Genomic DNA, 15,530 nt, shown 5'->3' with positions numbered 1-15,530 from the left:
GGGCACTCAGCTGTTTTCCAGCACATACTGTAAAGGCTTTTTGGACAAACAGAGCGAGCACAAAGATGGAACCGATTTCATGGCCATTTATGGTAAATGCATATGAGTGTTTTTAAATATATACCGGAGTGATCACCCAGGTGTCTTCATATCACATGATAAAAACTCTGGGCCTCTTTAACCCCCCATGGACTCCAAATAAACTCACTCTCTGTTTACCAGACTGCTCAAAATGTACGTCTAAAATGTCGACTCTGAGGCAGTTGCAGCATCATCAGTGGAGAACTTGTCAGCTCTGATGGAGAACAGGTATAGATTGTAACCTCAGGACCAACACAGGACTTCTGGATACTCCTCCATGGTATCATACAGCTGCAATGAAGGGCTGTTGTTTCGTAACAAGGCTGAGAGACTGCACTGCCACATGAACAGATTTTATTTGTCAATCTATAAATTGTTCCATCTGCTTTATTTGAATCGAACCACTGAAGGAGAACGTGTGGGCAAACGAAAATGTTAAATCATTTTACAAACATCTGGTGCACATCAGCAGTGTTTTGGATTTATACCAAATTCCAAAGAAACGCCACAAAGACTAAAGAACCCCAACATTTATTTTTACAAAAAATATAATAATAATAATAATAATTATTATTTATTTTTATTTTTTCCAACATTTAAATTTTATAGGTGCAAAGACAGGACGAGAGGGACGGGGATAGAAATCTGCAGCAAATATGTGGTAAGGACTGAGCGGTTTTACTAATCGATAATACTGCCGAATTTGCTCACACTAGCTGACAATGCTCAGTGGTATATTCTATGATATGAAAGGTGCAAGTTTGAGTCTAGCTTCCAGAAAATCTCCTCCATTGGGGAGTTGTTCTCACTGCACTTGAGTGAGTTTCCTCAAGGCACTCTGGTTTGCTCCCACAGTGTTTTATACATAAGTGTGTGCGCGCGTGTGCGAGTGGTTGTTTGACTATCTGGACCCTGAGAGGGACTGGCCTGTCCAGGATGGCCCGTGACTCTTGCCCCATGTAACTGGGATAGACTTCACGAATGTGTTGTGAAACATTCACTTTTTCCAATTGAATGCGGAAAAGGAGGTGATACTTTAAACAAGTAAAGCTTTTCGTGAAATGGGGTCTGCAACATGAATAAAGTCGGACAACAAGATTCTGTCTTGTGTCTTACATGGTGGCACATGTGCTGTCTATGCTACTATGTGAACGCCCAGCTCTGCTTTAAATAAAGCTGTGTTTGAAGACTAAGTCAGATTCAACGTTCTTCATCAAAAAAAAATCTAGAACACTGTCATTATAGTTCCTAGTGGTGTAAGAGAAACACATAACTTAAAAATGTAGTTGTTTTATGAAATATAGACTACAATTAGTCCCCTGAATAAAAGCCATACATTAGGTAGGCAAGTGGACAGAAATAGTTCAGTGCATTTACACACACCAACAGACTGTTTCAACTTTTCCACAGCAAGTGAGGATAAAATATTTATAATAATAAAATATTATATTATATTATCCTTATCATTATTTTACATATTTTACACAGAAATAAAAACATTGTCATCAGCGGTGCAAATCACTCTCAGTCCTTTAATAATCACAATGACAGAGGAAGAAAAAACAAGAGGATCTTAGCAGCTTGCTTGTCTGGTTAAAACACAGTTGCAATGGAGTCTCTTTCTCTTTGCCACTGTGAATAGAATGTTTCTGAAGTTATTGACGACACCACTGCAGGTGCATCTTCTAAATACGGCTATGAGCAAAGTGCGACAGCATGTGTCTGCAGTGCTGGAAGTGAAATACGACTGTTAAGGTCAACAAAAAGTAATCAATGACATCAAAGCTTTTTAAAAAATCCTCTTTCGAAAGGCTGATAGTGATGCACATTGAAGTGTCAAATATGGAAGCAGATCCTAGGTCTGTCCCGAGTGGTAGTATTTTGTTCTATTTTGAACACACTTATGATATATGCTCATCTCAGATACATGTGCAATGTTCAAGCAACAAGCAGAACCTCAGATTTTTTTTTTTTACCGGGCCAGTTTTAATTGGGCTTATGAAAACCAGGATTCTGCCCTCAAGCAGGGTTCACCTTTAATTGCTCGCTCTGAAAGTCAGCCCTAAAAAATGCATCAAAAGACTAAGAAGTGGTGTTGATGTGTAGAGATGCTCAGGATTAATTAAACATGGCCTCATCTCGCCTTCGTCTTTCTTCCACAGAGATCGATCCCCCTCTGTTCTTCACAGAGAGAGGAAGATCTCTTCTTCAAACGGGCCAAATGTTGCAGAGGAATTTGTCAGTTTCGAGGATGAAGGCGCTTGACGTGATCATAATGGAATCAGAGAGATGAAGAATTCACACTGGAGTGTTTTCTCACAATATATGTTTTAGAAGAGCGTGCCTTTCATATTTATGTGATGTTGAATGTTTGCTCGTGGAAAACATGATGATGTCATACTTTGGTGAGGGAACACATTCATTTTCAACCTAGGACTGTACACAATGAGTTTATCTGTTTTTTTCTGGCTCCATAGAGTGGTCAAAAATTGTGCATGTAAAATGATGTATAAGTTGAAAAATAGTCACACACAATCCATTTGAAACATAAACCCCAAAAAGCATCACCACAAAGTTTAGTTTTCATTATCCGAGTTCTTCGGCTGAAATGTAATTTTGCTCCAGCTGCTTCAAAGCAGCGAGACAGCAATTTGCATTAAAATATTCCAGAGTCCACAATTTCCCATAATGACGAATAATCAGCAAGAAAAAAACAAAACTATTTACTGTACCACTGTAGCATTAAGAAGCAGTGATTTCTTTGGACGCCACTACAACGGCAGCAACAAAGAAATCAATAAAAAATTGTTCCGGAGTCTTGGCAGCGTTGTTGTGGTGAGAGGAGAAAGAGTTCCGACGTGAAAATGAGTGGTTATTTGCACAAACAGCAAGTTTCAAGGATCTGCATGTTTGTACAGTCAGTCCAAGGTTTCGCTGGCTCTCAAAACAAAACCAAACTGGGTCTGGGGCTAATGATGGCAACACACATGGGCAGTGCCGCCCCTCCCTCCTACACCCCCTCGCTTTCCCACATATTTCAAACACACACTCTGAATTCTCTCCCCGAGGCATCACTGGATCAAACAAGTAACTTTTAGGCTAATTAGAATGCGTTGTGTAAGACTGATGTGTTAATCCGATTAATTGTGGAATCATGAAAGCTGCTGCTGCGCTACAACTCCAGATTAGGGACCAAATGTAGATTAGGACAGTAAGAAAGTCATTTATCAAGACGATTGATCTACAGATTCCAGAATGTTTTCTGGTAGCTAATTAAAAAAGAAGTTTTGTTAAATCTGTAGAAAATAGAAGCAATATATTAAAGAAACAATCCATAACGTCCAGAACTGTGACACAGCTCCTCTTGTGTTACAATTCAAGTCGAGCATTCAAGGTTACATTGATGTCATGACTTAAACTAAACTAGGTGTTCGAATGGTCATTGCAATTGAATTGCATCCAATTGCATTGGAATTGCCACCCTGCGCCTTTTAACCGATCAAAACTACAGCATGCACAGTACAGTAAAACAGAAAAGCAAAGTTACTGCTGAGAGCTCCATCAACCGAGCTCCTCCCACTGGCGCTTGCACATTTGGGGGCTGGCAGTTGAGAGGGCGCACATCACAAACACGTTATAATTGTTGTTGTCACTGAAATAACCAACTTTAATTGGTTTATTTTGACAAACATTTATTATCCATGTGTAATGGTTCAAGCTCATAAGCAGTGGCCCAGTGACGCGGAAGAGACCGGAACTTCAGAGGAGCACAATAAAAATATTAAATTCTCTCTATGTATTTTGGGTTCCAATTGACACACAAACCTGAAAGGTTTCGACAACAACAAGATAATGCGAGTTTATTGGTGGGCAATGAGAATTATCACCATGATAAACACAGTTTAACAGTTATTTAAAAAAGAGCTGGTCACACAAACTGCTGGGGATTGTACCAAGGTTTCACCGGAAACCCCTACATCCCTATTTGAAGGCTTCTTTATTATTCTGGCAACAGACAACCACATAGATGTTTGGGTCATGAGGGTACTGATTTAAATAAGTTTAGTTCCTTCTGACAGGGAACAATGATCATATAAACTATTTAGCAACAGCGACCCACCAAAACAAATGACAGCAGGACCGTCCAAAAAGAGAAACCAGCAGCGCTATAGAAGAGCTTTGATGCATTCACTGGGAATAAACATTAGACTCCAAGACCATGTCAAACTTGACAACGGGGCCTTTCGTGCCTACATCCTTCCACATGAAAGTGGCAGCAGGATTAGAGCTCGGCAGGTACTCAGATGTTGGCACATGAGAGCGCACATGCACAGCTGCTGCCTGTCAAATCCTGTTGCGAGGGGATCGACTTTTAAAATCACAGCGGGGTGACTTTAGAGGGCGGGTCAGGGTTGCCAGGAAGAAAACTATTAGCAAGCAAAAAACATATCCTGTTGCTGCCGATGGTGAAATAGCTAGACGTCGAACCACAGGTATTCTAAGAAAATAAAAAAGAAAAATGTGAATACATTTTCTGATATTTGCTAACTTGGCAGCCATGTGACTTTGATTAGTACACTAACAATGCCATCGAGAAAACTGTGAAGGGATGTCATAGAGGTGAGGCAGGTTTTTCTCAGGGGCAACCTGGATTTGGAATACGTATTTTTCACTCTTTTTCAAAAGGTATCAGAAGAGGGACAGCACAACGTGCCTGAAAGACCCTTGGCTTAATTCAAACCCATTTGAGAGACTTGAAAGATTGAATGAGGAAAAAAGAATGTTGACTGAAGTCCAAGGTTTCCTTGCCTGGATGGTGTCATAAAGCACCATCACCGAATACAAACATATCAATATGCTGTTTCTTTAGTCTGTGCAATTGAAAACAACTACAAATTGAAAAGGAACATTTCAAGATATATTTAAAAAAACAGAGCTCAAACTGTGAGGCTAAAATGATCGAAAACCTATTTGTTATTCAGCCCATCCATCCATTGTCTCCCACTTAGTCCTGGCAGTCTGTAGTCAAGGGACTTTCATCAAGTGGGGGGCCCTCAGAAGAGGTTGCCAGGATTCACAACCACATGCAAAAGAAAGCGAGAACAATGACCAAAAAGTGACCAACAGTGTTTTTCCTTGCGATGACAACTGTCTGAAAGTACAGCAACATATTTGTGAACTACAAATACACAGTGTCGATGTTCTGCAGGAACAATCGGGCCTCTAAATCAAGACCTTGGCGACAGCTCAACTGGAATGCTTGAGAGAATTTCACGTGCTACATCAACATTGCAACAGAACCCCAGAGACACTCACATGTAGGCAGTGCAGTCCACCAGAGAGGATTCTGTGTGAACATGAGCAGCAGAAGGGCCTGTCTGCTTCAGTTGCCGCTGTTTACCTCTGGAGGCTTGTCTGACTGGTCCCCGCAGCACATGAAGAGTTCTCTGGCCACTGGCAGAAGTTTGAGGTTAAAACATCAGCTGTCATCATCCAGAGTTGGCCGAGATGAAGGCCAGCGACACAGAGGGACACTTCTCCACACTTCAGTGCACTTTGGCTCATGGCATCTCTCGCCCAAATCACAAACAAAGACGACAGCATCTCTGTTAGAAAGTAGCCCACTCTTCACCCCGATTGACCCACTGCCAGTGAAAACATGTCAGAGACAGACTCATGGCTCTCTAACCCCTGTTTTTACAGTAGGCTTGGACATTGTCGTCACAAGGTGTGTTTCTGAAGACTCTGTCCATCCATCAGTGCATGTCCCAGCATGATATATTGTTCAGATTCATTTGTGTTTCTTTCCAGTGCTAGAAATTAATTCATGTGAAGTACAATATTGACACTCACGTTCAACACATTTTGTAATAGTGATATAAGTCATACTCCACATAAAAAAATTGGAAGTTCACCAACAGGTAACCACTAATCATTTAGCGGAAACAGAGGAGCCTCTCCGCAGCTCTCCTGGAAAACCAGTCCACAAGGACCCCCACCTTCTTCCCCCAACCTTCTCCTGACGTGACATTTGGTCATTTTTCCTCATAAGGAGTTCTTCAGGTTCTCAGAATCCCCCAAAAAGCTGAGGTTGAGCTCTTCTCTCTCTTGCTCTGATTATCTGTCTGCAGACAAGTTCTTTTAGATTGGCCCAATCCCTCCTTCATCCTGGGCTCACACTCTTCCATTTGCTTTCAATCCCCTCAAATACACTCAGAGCTACAGAATTTGAGCAAAACTCATCCTCAGAAATGTTCTTTTGGCCCAAGGGAGCAACCTAATTGTTTACCTAAGCTGCTCTGTTTTACATAGAATATGAGTTGGTTAACTAACAGGCAGACACGTCAGATCACTGCGCGTCAAGAACTAGGCCAACAAAATATGTCAAACCATGACCAATGTTTTTTTCTCTTCTTTAATTTCCAACAGATTACAAAAATCATTACTCGTCATACTGACACTCAAGTATGTAAGGAGATCCACACATTGCAATATCTCCTGCAGACCTCAATCAGAAATGTGAATATGAATGCAACAAAAGTGTTATTTGGAAATTATAATTCCATATGTGGCACATTCAAACACAGCCCTCATCTGGCTCGTTCAAATATTTAAAGCAGTCCTCCACTACGCTTCTCTATCGTGTCATGAATATTTAAATTGATTTTATAACGCATTTAAACTTGAATGAACACTGTTCTCACAGTAAAATCACAGTCATGGCACGAATGTAATTCTAATCTTCGTATCCATACAGTAACTTCATCTTATGTTGGATGTACAGGCTTTCCTTGACAACATCATAGACACAAACCGTGAAGAAGACACAGGACATATATCAAAAAAATATATAATTATAATAATTACAACAAAACCATTCACGACGGTGGGGTCATACACCAACTGGTGTAAAATGTATGCGCTTGTTCTGCTGAGAGAACGTGTCGGCCTGTGTTCAAGGCTCTCTGAGTACACAGTCCTGAGATGCCAGCTGAACACAAATAAAACAAAGCAGATCTAAAACAGACACCTGCGTTGAAAAGTAATATAAATAAATACAGTGTTTGAAGTATACACTCAACAAATTGGGACTGATTTATGTTTAGAAGAATGCCGTGTCTTCTGAGAAAGATATTATTGCTTCACTGGGGCTGTGTGTGCAGTGATGAGCAGAATCATGGCGGTAAAATAGTACAAACGTGTGCAGGGAGTTCATCACTGGGGGAGGTCCTGGGTGGTTCATTTCAATGCCAAATCAGAACCACAAGTGCCCATGTAGTAAATAAAAGTTACATTGTGTTCCTATGAGCATTAGGACCTCTTTACAAAGCCCCCTCCTGTTGAAGTTATGTCTTCGCATCAAGCACTCCTAGTAAGTATACACTTCTTACTAGGAGCAAAACTGCAGGCAGCAACCTTCTCCGCCCTGCTAGTAATGAACTTTATTAAATGTAGAGAAGACTGCATGAGGAAAATGTTTGGAAAACCAGGAGGCCTCTGTCTAAACCAGGGGTGAGCAATTAGTTCCACATAGGGCCACAGTGGTTGCAGGATTTTGTTGAAACCAATCAAGTGTACAGCTTCTCATCAATCAGGTGTTTTACATCAATACAAGTTTAATGGACAGAAAGACATGTTACAGTCACATTACAAATACAGGTGTGTCATACACATTTTTAAAGCAAACCAAATCACCGAAAGCTTTGTCCCTTCATCGCATACATGAACCTGCTCTCCCAGAGTCCTACAGCATGATAGATTTTTTAATAATGGACAAAAAGAAAGTTAAACTAAAATGAGAATTAAATTTAAGATTTCAATATTCAAGAATTCAATAACAAATACATTTACTTTGAAATAACAACTTGTACATAAATCAATACACAGACAAAGCAGGTTACATTTTCAAAATAGAGCTTTGAAACAAGCAGGAGCTGGCCCATCTATAAGTTATAAGAACTATAAGTTATTAGTCTATTCGGCTTTCAACATCCAGGACCCAGTGCGTAATTGCTGTAGCTGGGGTGGGCGGTCCACAGAAAGATCACAAAGGGCAGAAATATAGGCGACAAAAGTATCTAACTATAAAGGTAATTCAAACGTCACTTCTTCTGGAGGGAGTTGTTCATTGTATTGGATCAGCAGCCCAAGACAACAGTAACATTTTTGCCAAGTTCGTCTTAGGGTGAGTTTTTTTTTTTTTTTTTTTTTAACTCATGAAAAATACAAGGTGTCACTCAACCAGGTTTTAAATGTGGGTGGTAAAGATTTCCACTACAGTAGGATCCTACCTGTAGTTGGATAAAATGTGCAAATTTTTCACCATATAGAGCCAAACATTGAGTGCTAAACTTTGCAACGTGCACGGAAGTATAGCTGAATTACTAACTAATTTTGATAGTAATTACTTTGAGGAAATATGGCTTTATTGATTATTTTTCACTCACTATCTCAGTATACTTCTCATCACTTTTGAGTTATTAACTTCATTTAAATCTGAAAAGCAGACTTTTTGTTCTTATGTAATGACATCTATGGCTTAAATTCAACTGGAAAATTGATCACACAATCAAGTGCGTTAAAAATCAGACCACAAGAGGAACCAAAATTACATCTCCAATTATTCGCATATTCTTTAGGCTGTATTGTGCAGCCAGCTAGAATGCTGATGAGTTAAACCAGCGAGCCTCAGCCAGTCAACTAAGTAAATGTGGATCAATTCCCTCTATTGTGCAGCGCCCATGATCCACATCCTCAATCTCCTGGAGTGCTTTCACAAGCCAAAAGTTAGTCACTTTTAATCAAATTCTGCTATGTTTCACTTTGGGACAGACAGGAGTAATCAAACTCTGGTGCAGACCCAAATGCTCTCAGGCAGCTCGTGATGTGCTTGCTCTGTGGTAAGAGCAACATCGGATACAAGTCCACCAAAACACAAAGGATTAGGTGACGACTGACATGCAGTCGGATGTTAAACTTTCACATCTGGGCTGGAGGATGCACAGCAGTGTGAAGGATCAGCAAAGAATGAGTGTTGGTGTATTTGTGGCCAAAAAGATAGTCTTTCTTTTATCTATCTAGAACCTATCCCACCAACAATCATGATTGTTTCAGTAACCTCCAGCATTTGCATTTCTTTTTAGAGGTGCTGCAGTGAGGTCTTTAACCATGGTTCTCAACACAAATAGTGGTAATGGTATAAACGTGGTACGTTTATGATTCAAGGTCTTCACATCTTGTGATCCATTTTCTTTCCAGGGAAGGAGTGATCGAATTCCCTTGTGACTTCAAATGTCCACTACTGATGGGACTGTATGTTGCCAAGGTAAACTGAAAAAGTGGTAGACCTGTGCTTGAGGCAGGGCTGAGGTAGAATCACTCTCGCCTCAATCATTACTGTTTTTTTTTTTTTTTGTCTACCACAATGAAAGAGCAGGATCAACCTTTCTCTTCACAATAGTACCACATAGCGCATGAATGGAGATACATAACTCTTTGAGACACAGATGTGCACACACCCTCTGCCCCCGACTCCCCGGCTCACACCTCATGTCCCACTCCTCCACCCTCTAGCCTTTCCATTCATCTCCACATCTCAGCCACCTCTGTAATGAGCAATAAAAATACTGTAAGGAGACCACAAACACACGCACAAAGGACGTGCATGGTCATTTTAAAAATGTCTCCCCTGTACCGGACGATCCCCACCCACGATCCCTCCCACCCAGGGGTGTGATAAAGCCTAGCAGGGCTGGGGGGCCCCTGGGTGCCCCAGAGTCATAACTACACGCCCCCTCAGACTGTAATCTTTCCCTGACTGGATCCTATGAAAGATGAGAAGGTGGCAAGGGAGGAGGAGAATTCAACGGGGCCCAAAAAGGTGTAGCTAACAGACTGAAAGGTGATTTTTTTTGGCAGAGACTTTGGTTGGGATACCAAGGGGCCAGGAGTTCCTCCTTTCTACAAGCACAAAAGCATGTGTGGTCCTGGATTGGATGCACACGTACAATGCCCACATGTTTGGCTGCAACATACAGACACACCCAATCAAGCCGTACATGTGTTATACATGCAACGTATGAAGCTGAACACCAGTGCAGCTCTGTTTTGTGATCAAATCCAGTTAAAGTGGCATTTCGGCACACTTGATAGGGAACGGCTACTTTCTCGATAGCTCTTTGCTATCACAATTTAGCTCCTTCGCATCCTTTCCAATGAGGTCTAAAGAAGAGATATTGTGGACAAATACTGGAGTAGAACTCGACTTCCCTTCATGGCAGAAACGTCACAAAGGTGTTGCTTCTCTCGATTGTAAGAGGCATGAGTTGAGAACACATCATGTAGCCTATCCTTCTCTTCCTACGACAGGCATGGTGTCCGGGTCTTGCTGTGACAGTACTATATGAGGACTTAATCTTCAGTACAGACCTAGCAGAAGAAGTAAAGCACTGTGAGTTAAAATAATAATCCACTTATAGTGGGATGCAGTGTATTTTTGGTGACATACACCATGCGACTGCAGTGATGCACAACAAAAACAGCCTTCCGAATAACCAAGATTTATGCTCAGCCAAAAGAACAACATTTTTTGGGAATAGCTGGGTTTTGTTTGTAAACACTGACCAACACAACATACAGTACAGTGAGCACACTTCCCTTCAAGATAGCTGTTTAAAAACACTACTTTGCTTTTGGAACATACAGGATAACACAGTGATAATGATTTATCAAGGCTTGCTTGCCCAGGAAGAGTTGAGTTGAGAGGTATTTAAAAGCCAGAGGGTGAGCAGAAGGAAGACAAGAGACATACATTAGAGATACCATCAGCTTTGCAGAGTCAGAACCTTAACGGGGATATATTACATGTGCCATTGCATACTCGAGAAAATGAAGACGAGGTGTTGCAGTGACATCGAGTCGTACTAACAAATGATAACACAACATGTCAGAGGTGCAAACAACACCATTTTCATAGCTAAGGGGGCAGAACGCTGAGCTCACTTGGTAGACATAGTCATAGACTTGACTCACAATGATGTAATCAGTGTGATTCCACCAGCAAGGTCATGTGCTCTTTATACCCAAGTCATTCTCAGTGTCATCTGGTAAAACATCTATTTGACAGAGTGGGTGAGTTCCTTTCGGCAGCTAGATCCAATGGACATACTGTAGCCATTTAAATATTGAAATTGATTCGGACTAAAAACGTTTCTATGATGGACTATAGAGGGCAAACGAAAATGAGTCTCTACACAGTTACCATTTTGGAAGGGAGTTCCATGCAATGTCCCGACAAGAAACTCAGAAAAGGGCTTCCTATTTCAAAAGGAGGATTAACCGAAAAGATTGAGCAAACCAGACAAGTAAACACACTATAAGGATGGAAGAACTCTAAGGGAGCCAAACCCTCCCAGCATCTGATTGGGATTCTGAATGTTACCCCAACCCCTCAGGAAACAGTTAGTCAACCATTTCATCTTTTCCATACATTCTTGTTTTGACTGTGAGTTTTCCGTGCAAAAGATAAAAACATACAGATTCAGTCCTGAGGGCTCGGGCATATTAGCGTAGGGGTCTGAGTGGCGCTTTCCTTTACAGTGTTTGAGATCCCCAGTCCACAGAGCATAGAAGAGGCTGGATGTTTTGACCAGAGCTGAACCCAGTGCAGACTTGTGCTGAAGCATGAACTCCCTTTAACATAAATTGCCAAATATTTTCCTGACTCCAGCTTATTTTTGCAATTCAGTCAATTCTTTTTTTACACTGATGTGAAGGGCAAATCAATGGTGCAAACACAGGCCAGAGTCACTTTCTCGAGTTATACCATCCTCACATCACAAGCTATAAGTATTGACGTGACGACTTATAAATAGACATCATTCTTCATACTTCAGTTTATGTTAAGGTCACATTTCATGTTGCGGATAGCTGAAAACTCGGAAGACCATAATAGGGCCCCTGTGAAAGCACAGCAGAGTCCTGAAAATCTATTAAGTCTGATCTTGTTTTCTTTACTCAGCAAGCAGCCACATGGTTCGGAGCATGAGATGAAACAAAATGCATGTGACGAAGGTTAAGGAAACGGTGGTGTACTGTATCTTCTGATGAGGGGGAGGGTATGGAGGGGGCAGGCCTGCTGTCAGCGGCTTGTCACAACCACCTCTGCTTTGTGTTTCTGCCCTGGTGAGTCGGATCTGTGCACTGATTGGGTCGGCTCTGGAAAACGGTGCAAGTGTCGGAGATATACGACAGCATTGCTCTGGCTGGCACAGTGTGAGGCGAGTGGTCATTAGATGTTGTTCTTGTGACTGTTTCGGTGAACTCAAGGGTAACTTTAATTTCTTATGGAGTGAAACATACACTTTTGATGTTTTAGTAATTTCAATACAGTCAAGAGTTTAAACTTGAAGAAAAAATGATCAGTGCCATATGACCACAGAAGAGCAACGGATGAGTCAGAATGGTTTCAGTGAAAGATACGGTTGTCTGGCACTTCAGACTTTCTTTGCTATGGAGATCAGTGTCTACTGGAGGAACTGAGACGTTACTCTGTACTTCGGAAAGCAAAGGTGGCAGCAGCTATTGAAATAGATTTGGCTACTGACTGCAATTCATTGTTCAAAACAATTTGCTCTTGTGGCAATAAAATAAAGTGCTGTCTCTTTAAGGAAGGAAAATTTTAAAAATGTATTAGCCCTGCAGCTTAAGCAGAGCGGTGCGATGGAACTGGAAATACGTCTGATTTAATTAACCTTTCCATCAGAGCAAAATCCTCCTGGACGAGTGCAACATTAGGTGATTCTGGTCTGAGAATGTATATGCTGTCGGCAAAAAAGTGCACACATTTGTCTTTGCATGTTTGAGTGTGCACAAGCACGCAAGCTGACCGTGACTGTCAGCCTTCAGCACTTTTACTCCCTGTCTGCGCCGTTTGTCAAATGTGTGGCAGGACAGGCCCATCCAGTCTCACCAGTTACAGAACAGCCGTTATGAAACACACACAAACAGGCACATGCACACACTGTAATCATCATCATAAAACTCCATAAATATGAAGCTTCAATGATTTCATTATTTTACAGCAATCTTTTTTTTTCTTCTGAATCCTTTCTCACCTCTCTCTGCCTGCATTCATGTGGCCCTCAGGAGGTCAGAAGACGCTCACAAACACAATTCTGACTAAAACTCAGTAGTTCTTTGAGAGGATTATTTTCTCTTTTCTTCGCTTCTGAATTAGATTATTTTAAGGAGTAAGGTTCATTTCAACTATTTTCTCTCCCTCTGTACAAAAAAACAAAAGACTTTGAAATACCTTGTGATAAAGCACCAATTTTAAATCATATTTATACATTTTAATGCCAAGATATTCACCAATGAAGAGACATTACATTTTTTATCATTCCCATTGAGAATTTTAAAATAAAGTGAAAAGCCATTTAAGATGGCTGAAGGGCCACTCACATTACTCAGAGGAAATAATGCGGTCCCATGAGAAACTGAATGCCTACGACTGTTCTACATTGCCGATGCAAATGTATGAACCCATGCTGGTATGATTGAGAATTAGTTTGATACCATATTATTTTGGCTTAACAAATACTGAGTGTTGATTAAATTGTATTTCCATATTAACCACAGTCTAATACTCAACCAGAATCTATTCAGTGTCAAGTTAGATAGTGAAAAACTCACCTCAACATCCAGCGTGAAGTAGATTGATTTGTGTTTGGGTTCCTGTAAATCAGAGAAGAACAATGATGATTCGAAATAATAATTATAATAAGACACCTCATAATAATAATTACAATAAGTACAAATATGACCTGGTATTGTGAATGAATTTCAACAAAGAAATTCCCAGGTGATGGATGAGGAAGAGGAAGACAGGGTCAGATGAGCTCCGTTCACTTCAGGCCATTCCAGAGTTAAAAAAATAAATAAATAAAAAAATCCCCCAGACACTCACACTCTACTGCTCTCTCTCCATTTATTAAAAATAAGAGTATCGCGTCACTTTGGCCCGCCAACCCCTGCTTGACCTTACCCACGGGGTGTTCGAAGAAACGGTAGAGATAAAGAAGGAAGAGAGGAAAAGAAAGATGAGCGGCTACATGGCTGACTTCACATAGGGATACAGGATCACTACGTGATTTCAAATACAGAACGTGCATTCATGCACACACACTGGCACTGGCAACACAGAGTATCAGACTGACACATTATTGCCGGAAAACAACTTATACCCCCTGACATCCATCTTTTTAGTAGTTGAGGAATCCCGCTTTTCTATAATTCATAACAGGTTTTGCAGAGACTCATGTCCACACGGCAACAAATCCATTAATAAGTGATTAAATTGTCCAGCAAGATGAGATGAGAAGTATTGGAGGTGAAGTGGCTTTTCACAACAATCAATATAGATATGTGTTCATGTATGATATACAGTATGTGACTGTGGTAACTGGTCAGTTAAGAGCAGAGCCACAAGAAAAAGCTCTCCATTGACCATCATCTGTGGTCACCAGCATTGGGTAGTGAAGACTCTGGAAAACCTCTGTAACCCACCAGAAGACACGGAGGGGACATCTAAGGAAAGTAATGTCTTGGAACCTTCACCTAGGTTGTTGCCCTGCAAGCAAAACTTGTAAAATAGGAAATGTAGGCCAGAAGGAGACAAATAGGCTGCTGGCATTTTTTTTATTACTGTCCAATTTTCACTTAAACCTATTTCACTATTACTGTGACCCTCCCTTTCAGTCAGGGAAATCACTTGTACCAGCACAACAGGTCCGGATGAGGCTACATTTAGACAAAGAATGCTTCCTAATCTTCAAATCCAAATATTTAGAAAAGCTCTGGATAGAAATGCCGAAAGCAGGTCAACCTTTATCAGCAGTCTTAATCATTTTCCCAGACAATATTAATCCTCGGACAGCGGCACAGAGTGAGACAGGCCTTAGTCCACATACCACCGTTACCTCATGTAGTTATTTGGGATGAAAGATGAATGAGCAATTGTGAGCTGATGACAAGCAATCAATTCATGACTGCAACAAGCTGGAATGGGTAACAAGTTTCATGGGACTCAGCCAAAGACATTAAGCTGTGATGCTAATAGAGCGACTCTTACTCAAGGCTGCATAGTGGAGGAGAAACGCAGTACAACAGCAATTTGCTGGTGGAGCCTGTAAGTTGTTTACAGATGATGTACCCAAAGAATAACTTAAAAATCAGACCTTTATCATTCACAACATGGAAAGAAGGAAACGTAAGAAAAAATACATATCAAAATCATGCCACAAAGCAAATTAAACTATCAATTACATTTAAAGTATAAGAATAAGTTTTAAAAGACGCATTTGCATTAACTCAATGTAATCTTTCATTTTCATACTAGGATGGACATGTAGGACCAAACAAAATAAAAAAAGATGCAATATGAATTCATG

At 40.8% G+C, this 15,530-nt stretch overlaps 1 protein-coding gene across 1 annotated transcript in view; it reads right to left on the bottom strand.

The window, feature by feature from the left end:
- Positions 1-15,530, bottom strand: part of LOC128756678 (thyroid hormone receptor alpha-B) — a 136,730-nt gene that overhangs the window by 40,010 nt on the left and 81,190 nt on the right. The window contains exon 4 of the mRNA XM_053861276.1: positions 13,774-13,815. The gene's annotated coding sequence lies outside the window, so the exon portion shown is untranslated. The remainder of the gene's footprint in view (positions 1-13,773; positions 13,816-15,530) is intronic.

Source organism: Synchiropus splendidus, chromosome 1 (genome assembly GCF_027744825.2).
Source record: "Synchiropus splendidus isolate RoL2022-P1 chromosome 1, RoL_Sspl_1.0, whole genome shotgun sequence".
NCBI classification, from domain to species: domain Eukaryota; kingdom Metazoa; phylum Chordata; class Actinopteri; order Syngnathiformes; family Callionymidae; genus Synchiropus; species Synchiropus splendidus.
Note: the sequence above shows the minus strand (reverse complement) of the source record. Positions and strands in the feature narration are given on the sequence as shown.